This window comes from Cavia porcellus, unplaced genomic scaffold (assembly GCF_034190915.1).
Source record: "Cavia porcellus strain 051 isolate PalLab524CR breed Dunkin Hartley unplaced genomic scaffold, mCavPor4.1 scaffold_16, whole genome shotgun sequence".
Taxonomy (NCBI): Eukaryota; Metazoa; Chordata; class Mammalia; order Rodentia; family Caviidae; genus Cavia; species Cavia porcellus.
The window spans coordinates 21850696-21859411 of NW_026947499.1; positions in this window are offsets into that span (position 1 = coordinate 21850696).

The window sequence follows — 8716 nt, forward strand, 5'->3', positions numbered from 1 at the left end:
CCCTGACACAGCATGTTGTGATTTAGTGACTACAGCCTCTCAGGGACAGACTTACCTCTCCATTCCTTCTTAGTCATCACCAGTCAGGCCCTTTGTGTCTTCCCACTACATCAGGAAGCTTTGTAGGGAGATTTTGCAAGGAGGCCCTAGCTTCTGATCCTGGCAGAGGTGGATTACATCATTGCAAACATCTTATGGTCTCAAAGAGTCATTGTATTTCTGAGTAGATTTTCTGTGACATAGAACCAAGCACAGTGATTTTTATTTTACCACTAGCTAAGTCTATTGGGATTTTAGCAACGGTCAAGTCTAAAGTCTCTTTTTGTTTGTTTGTTTGTTTTTTCCTAAACTCTCTTTGAAGTCAAAATTCATGGAAGAGCCTATGACCTTCAGCTGCTCTTCATATGATTAACAAATGGATAACACAGTGCCTGATCCTAGTCAAGTATTCATTAGTTATTGGAGTACTATGGGGTCCACAATGAGATACAACTTCATTGTCACTAGGGTAGCTATAAGAAAAATAGTAGATAATATTATTGCTGGTAGCAAAGTTGAGAAATAGGAAATTTTGTAAAATAGATACTTTACTTCATAAAAATGTAAATTGATGCAGCCATTTTAAAAGGCAGTAACATACAGTATCTTCTCTAATAAACTTTCTGTGTAACCCTACAATTCCCCTCCTACTTAATTTGCAAAGAGAGATGAAAACCCTGAAACCTCATAAAAACTTGAAACCGTCAGAAATGCTATATTTCATCTCTAGATGTCCTCCAAATCCTTCTGTGCTCATAGGTGAAGGTTTTGGGAGATGATTGTTCGTGGGATGTGATAATCATCCGTGTATTATTCCATTGATAAGGTTGTGGGTGACTTGATGTTAGCAGGTGGTATCTGTGTGGAAGAGGCAGGTCAATAATGGGAGAATTTGAAAGATTTATGTATTCTTAGCTTCTCTCTTCTGTGTCTCTCTCTGTCTCTGTCTCTCTGTATCTCTTTCTGTCACTCCCTTTCCCAGTCACCAAGTTATGAACTGTTTCTCATCTGCTACTTAAATTCATGTCTCATTTTGATCATTTTTATTTTCTTCTATTCTTGGAAAATGGCATTACTGACACCTTGAACACTGCACCTTTATTAGTCTTTAAAGCATATCTCTATCCACCCTGAAAAAATCATAGTAGATACCATCCTTTGAGATTTCTTTCAAACACTTTAGTCTTGAATTAGCTAGAAACTATGTTCAAGAAACATAGACATTTTAAAGAGTTAAACTTACAGGTCTACAATTCAGTACAAGTTAAGGTTGAAAATCTTTCATGGATTTAAAATATAATCCACACAAGTGACAATTAACTTTCTATTCGTTATGTAGGTAAAAGCAGGTGTGTTTTTGAGAATTATGAAAATTTAAAAATGAGAAAAAAGAGTATTGGACCAAAATGTATTGATAAGGTATGTATCTTCCAGAAACATAGTATTTATAATGCTCCAACATGCTGAAATTTCATGGAAATGATATAATACAAACTAAATTTTATGGACAGAGTGATTCTTTCCTTGGTACCTGGCTGGAAGCCTCAAAGGTCCAACTGCAGTGACTTTCACTGCAGGTGTCCTAAAGGGGTGAGGTATGAAGAAAACCTGTAATATAAGACCACAAATTTGACCTCTCGCTACCTGTTTCACATGGTAGCATTCTTTCTTTCCCACTAAAATCTGTTGGTATAGTGCATTTTCTCCTTGCTGTTTAGTGGCTTCTTTGATCCATATGTGACTAAGTCCCACATTTGTTCAAGTGAATTTTCATCAACTTTTTATTGTCGTCTGAGCAACTCAGTACAACTGAGGAAAAAAAGAATTTGGAGTCCAATATCAATCCAATAGTGAAAAAAAATTAAAATGAAAGTCTTCCAGGAAATCCCCATATGCAAATTACTATCTAATTTCACTCATCCTGGTCTTGTCAATTTCTGCTCCATGAAGTTAGGTTTTTTTTTTTTACTTTTCCTCACTAAATGAAACTTTCCCTTTCCACATTTCACACTGACAGAATTAACATAGCATCCAGAAACAATGGCACAGTCTGTACATTTCTGCTTATTCTTTTTCCTCTGATCCAGGATTTCTACTGTGTCTTCATATACTGATATTCTTTCTTCCAGCTGATCTAACCTTTTGTGTGAACTTTCAATTTAATTTTCACTTCACTTAATGAAGTTATTTTTCCAGAATTTCTGAGTGGCCTTTTTCTAGAACTCTCTCTCTGTTGAGTTTCAATTGGTTTTTAAGTGACTTGAGGTTTTCATTATCAGAACTTAAAGTTAGTTCTTTTTCAGATCATCTATTCCTGTCCTGGAGCGGTCTTTCATATTCTTCACTGTCTTGTTTATTTCAGTCAAGTATTTGTTTGTTTCTTCTTTGAGATAATTGATAATTTTAGTATTTGATTCATCAACAGCTTATTTATCTTTTCACTGATCTCACTGATCATTTTAATCACAAGGCAACCTAATTGTTCTCTCTCAGTCTCTGCTTTGTACTGCTTGTTGCCTAAATTTTTTTAAAATTTTATTTAAAAGGAAAAAGAGAAAAAACAAAACAAAACAAAGCAGTGTAAGGGTACAAGTAATACAGAACTACAAAAAAAAATGAGTAAGAAATCACCAGTTAATAGGTTACACATTATCATCTTAGAGATAGTTGCTCAAGTCACAGTATCAGAGCATACAAAGTGGACATTCAAACAGTGAGACTGCAAACAGTTGTGCTCAATGATCCAACCAAAAACATTAATATGGTCAGTTATTTAACACCCCTAAACACACTTGCAGTTGTATCCTTTAGAGCACATTTTTTACCTCTCTTTTTTACAAAAAAAAAATTTACACATTTTGGGTTTTATTACTCCTTAGTTCTTATTACTTTTTTTTGGAAGAGTATAAAGTCAAATATGGCAAAACAAAGCTGTCAGTCAATTACTTTGAATAACATTGTCTAGTTTTCTAGTGGAGCATAATATGTGGCTCAGTGTGCTCTGTTTCTCTCCACACCTGGAAATGTTTCTAACTTTAAATTTACATAAATGATATTTTCCACAGACTTCATTATGAATCTCACTGTTTTAATGCAGAAGAGAACATTTCATGATAATGTACACTTCTTTTTGAGACGAGAGTTCCTTGTGTAAGGAAAACTGGGAGACAAGAAGGGAAAGGAAAGGATTTCAGTGAGTTTTCTGCCAAATCCTAGCTGGAAAGAAGTAAACCTCTGCTAAAGAGAGCAGTCAGAATATAAGAGGGTGAATTGATAAGCAGTGCACCTGGCTTTGACACCAGCGCCCCAGTTACTCCTCTCTTTCGCCAGTTAAGCACTAAAGCAGACAAAGTGAGAAGGTGAGCTTTATTATAGAAAAACTCCTTCAATATATAAAACATACTCACACCTAGACAGTCATCCCTATATGCATATATATACATACATTCATATTCCCTCATGATATTAATACATAATATGTACATGTATCATTTTTGCTAACTCAGCCTTGAATGTGAGGCTTTGCTATAATTCTTACAGATATCACCTTGACAAAAGTAAAGAAACAAAAAAAAAACTTATCCAAAATGTGCACATAAGCAATAGAAAAGGACAGTAGTTAAATCAGCTAATCAAAGCCTAAATTAGCTAACCAAGTTATAGCAATGGAACGTCGGGAGTTCCTTTCTTGCCATATAATAAAAGAGCCAAAAAACAAAAGCCTTAAACACTAGCTCTGGGCTCCCTACTTTATGCCAACGTAGCTATCTCTCTCCTTATTTGGTCTTCTCTTTCTAATAAAGTGATTTTTTTTCCTTCTAGACACATATCACTGATTCTTTATTTGTCCAAGTTTATGAACCCTAGATAAAATCTACCTTCATGAGGTTTGACAATTGCAATTACCGTGCCATAGAAATTTAAGTCTATCCTAAGTCCATTGCAAACATATGCATCTTACAATATCAATGGATTTTTTGTTGTTTTTCTATTAAAATACTAAAATTTATTGCTTTATTTTTCATTATCTATAAATGTGTTTCATTGTTTTTTCTTCTTTCTTAAATATTCTAGGCTATTCCTTGATTTAGCTTTTCCCATGTGTCATACTTACTGTTCTTGTTGCTGAGACAAAATAGCTGACACTCAAAGTTAAAGGGAGAAAGGTTTATTCAGCTCACAGTTTGCAGAGGCTTAGGTAAAAAATTGGCTACCTCCAAAGCAGGGTCATGTGGCAGAGGGGCAACAGTTCATGACAGCAGAAGACAGCAAAAAACAAAAAGGGAGAATATGGACAAACTTCTCTCTGTTCCTCATCTTGTATCCAGCCTACCTGAACTAGGGGTTGTAACAATCAAATCCTTAGTCCCAACACTGGACTATGAACTAATCACAAACTCTAGATTCAGTCCGTTTGAAATATCTGTTCCCTATGATTGAATGAAGCTTTAAGGGAATATCTAAATAAAAATCATATAACACTCCACCCTAAACCATCCAAAGACTCATTTAGTCCATCTCTATGAGTTGTTAAACTCCTAATACTTTCAACATTGCTGAAAAGACCAAGTCCAACATCTATCTGGGTCTTGGACTAGCTCTAATCTCCTAAAGGAGCAATACTGAATGTATTAAATAAAGAGCAGTAATATGATTTGAGGGGATCTAGAAAGGTTGAAACTCTGAGAGTATAGACTGTCTCAAGTTGAGACAAAGAGCTTCTCTAGATAGCCTGTATTTATTCCACAGATTTGGTAGATGCAGGAGGAGGTAGGTACAAAAGCCCAAGGCCCATGAAGTTGGAACAAAAGCAGGATACTTTGCCAAATAAGAGAATTGTTTGATCACTAAGATTGCCAATTTTTTTTTTGCTCTAGAATAGGTAGTGTTAGCAGCTCATGTCTTTGGCTGCCTCAGTTATGACATTATGTTGACTTCAGAGAACTATGCATATATATGAGTTTTTCTAACACAACCAGAGATCCTTGTATTCTGCAACTTTACCTTGTACAGTTCAATCTCCAACACAAATCTCTTCTGAGCATTAAGGTGAACTCTTAGGTGTGAGCCCATGTAAAAATGAAAAGAAAGTTAAACACTTCCAACACTCAATGGCACAAAATAGATATTTTGATTCCACATGTTCCATTCCACAGGAAAATGCAAAAGGAATAAGACCAATGCAGATCCAAAATCCAGTAGGGCAAACCTTAAGTTTTGTAGCTTGATATGCAGGCTCTGGAGCAACCTGTGTAAATGTGTGAACTTACAGCACTTGGGTGGCCCCATCTCTAAGGTACTTCCAGTGGTCGTGGCTCGCATGGCTTATATATTGGGTCCACTCTTCTTCCTCTTTGCAATATTCTTCTTGCAGTCAGTGTTCCTATGTTCTCTATGCTTCTGGGGTCTCCACATCTACTTTGAATTTATTGCTTACTTCACATACTGCCCTTTCAGGAGCACATTGCTTGGCCTCCCAAGTCTTCTGAAATCTGGGTGGAAGCCTTCCTGTCTCCACAATGCTTCCATGATGAGCGGAGAACCAAACTGTAACTCATACATACAAAGGCATATTTTTTAACTTTTTATTTCAGGGTCTCACAGACTGTAACAGAGGCTTCTGGGCTTAGTCCAGTCTGCTCTCAGGACTCTGCAACAGAATTTGTAAAAAGGTGAGCCTGACTTATTTCCCACATCATGTTTCCCAGACAAAAGGAAAAATGAATGGAGAACTAATATCATGAGATTATATTACTCTGTTGTATACCAAAAAACATAACCTTAATATATTAATCTCTTAATTTTTACAGTAAACAAATGTTACTTATAACAAAATACCAATTATAGTAATTATAATAAAACTTTTGTAGTAATAATTGTTTCTTTATAGGATGACAGAGAATGAAAAATTTACATTATGTGATAGAGCCACAGTTTCATAAATAAGAAGAAAGGCATTGTGTTTTATTAATTGAATGGCTTAAATAATAGTAGGCACATGGTAGAAAGGAGCTATTAAATGTAATGAAGATGCTTTGGTATCTTATTTACTCTGTCAGTTATGAGTATGGTCTAAACTCACATCCATCTACCTATATATGATCTGTCTTTATAGGTGAGTAGTATAAAAGAGTAAGAAGCTGCTCAAAGGGGAAAATAACTCAGATATGGAAATAGAGAAAAGAAGGAAGGGAAAAGGAAAAGGATATAAATGTGTACGTATACACACTTAAGATAGCAAAGATGATTGAGCTACGAATTCTATTAATTCTTGAAACAAAACAGTTAACATTCATAGGATCAGATCAATTTTGCATGATTATATCTGGTAATATCAGTAACTCTTTTGAAGATATCTAAGCAAAACAACAATCTTAGTTATGTTACTACCACCTTGTTTTGAATGCCTATATTGTTATTGTTTGGGGCTCTTTGTTACTTTTTACTTATTTATCTCTTTTTTCCTGTTTTTTTCTTGTATTTTCTTGTGTTTTGTCTTTCCCTCTAATACATAAAGAATAGATATACATGTTGAGGCTTACACATGCTTAGAACTTCTCCTAAAAGATTTACAAGAATAGATTTTATTACATGCAATGGTGTGCACAGGTACTTTGAAGAAAATAAGACATTATGGTACCAACTGTTGATTTTCTATCATCTTGTTTTGAAGTCAAATAATGATTTTATTCTTTGTTTGACTGTTTTAATTTGATTTCAATATGTGTGAAGGTATGGACCAGTATTTTGAATAGAGTCAAGAGACATTATGGTAACCATTCTTGATTTTCCTATTGTCTGATTTTGAAGGCTTGTCATGCTTTCATTCATTGGTTTTGATCAGTTTATACTGTTTTATTTTGTTTGAATTCATGGTGTGTGATGATATGGACAACTATTTGAAGAAAAAAAGAGACATTATGGTAGCCACTGTTGATTTCCTATTGTTTTGAAATCCTGTGTCACTAGTATTGTTTTGTTCTGATCTGCTTTGTTCTATTTGGTTTCATTATGTTTTCTTTTGTTTTACTTTCTTTAAAATAAACAAAGGTAATTAAGATGAGAGGGATCAGCTATTGCTGGACATACAAATCTGTTGTCTGCTTTTAGTTCAGAAATGAGCACTGTTGGTTTGCCACTGTCACCTACTTGGATTGTCACAGTCATGGGTGATCACCTCATGGGAGGTTTGGGAAAGGTTTTTGTCTCAGTTCCCCATTACACTGGAGCACAGTGAAAATTTTTTGACTGGAATCCCATGTTGAGGACTAATAATCAGCATCATCCGCAAGTTGGAGATTCAAGATGCTCAGAGTGGCTGTGTTTCCTGACTTGGAGCCAGAGAAGCAGTCAGGGATCCCTGAAGGCCCAGTAGTTCCAAGCATCACAGTTTTGGGAGCAGCACCAGGAATCTTTTGGTATGAGCCCACATGGTAGCTTCCAGCATTGCTGCTGCTTCCAGTGCAGGAGAAGGTAAACCTCTGTCCCACAGACACTGACAATGAAGCTTCCTGACTTAACGCAGACTGTGCCTAGGACTCTGGAATAGAAATGGTATAGAGGTAAGCCTGGTTTACTTGCCATGCCATATTCCCAACATGAATAAAAAATAAACCCACAGCCTGTCCTGTGTGTATGCTATCAATGCCCAAATTACCTGAGTAGAGACTGACAAGGGTAAGGAGGATATGAGCCAAGGCCACAATGAAGTTTCCCACAGTGGTCTGATTTCTTAACATGCACCTGTATTTCAGAGCTGCAGAGGTTCTCTTGTATATTTTTCCCCAGAGAGGGAACTAAAGGACCTCATGTGCAAATCATGCCCCTCTTCCTGAAAACCTTCCACTCCCCTGCCAAATTCTGTGTCTTCTCTCATTGGGGCTGGGTAGAACTGATCTCAGCTTCCCATGGATGACGTTCACTAGCTGGTTTCTGGCAGGCTATGCATGAGGAGCTGGTAGCTGGTGTCTTGTTGGGCAGGGCCACAGTGCCCCCTGCTGCCTCAGAACTGATCATTGGGGTGCACAGAAAATAAACAGGCATAAAGTATTTTCTCTTCTGATTCCTTTTTCTCCGTCTCCTTCTCAGACAGGAGACCTTTTCATTATCTAAGAGCTTCCTTCACAAGCTATAATGGTCTCATCAGTATTGGTAAGACCTAAGTATAGTGGTATAGTAATTATTTCCCACTGTAAGTTATTTCTGGAGTCAGCACACCAGAGAAGGAAGAAAAATTTCAGAATAGCCATAAAGTATTGGAACAAAGGCTTACAGTTTTCATTTTCCTTTTTTATTGGGAAATAGCCAAGCTCCCAATCTTATGGATAAGACCTGAATGAAGATTTCAGACAATATACCAAGTAATATGTACTGTAGGTGTCCAGGAAGAGAAGCTTAGACAAAGAATTCTCTGGACTGTCCGTATATACTGGGTCCTTAACAATTCAGGAGAGTGCAGAGAGCATAGGGCAAATCTGAGGCAAAAGCCTAGGAAAATTACTTAAGAATTTAGAGCTTGAAAAATAGAACTCAGACATTCCAAGCAGCAAATCTTGCTAGTTAAGAGATCTGTCTTACTTTAAGTTTGGCAGTTATTGCCCTGGAACTAGAACTACTCAAATGTTCTCAGATGCTGTTGCCTTATGGACTGTGAATATGAGCTTTTCCAATAGGCTAG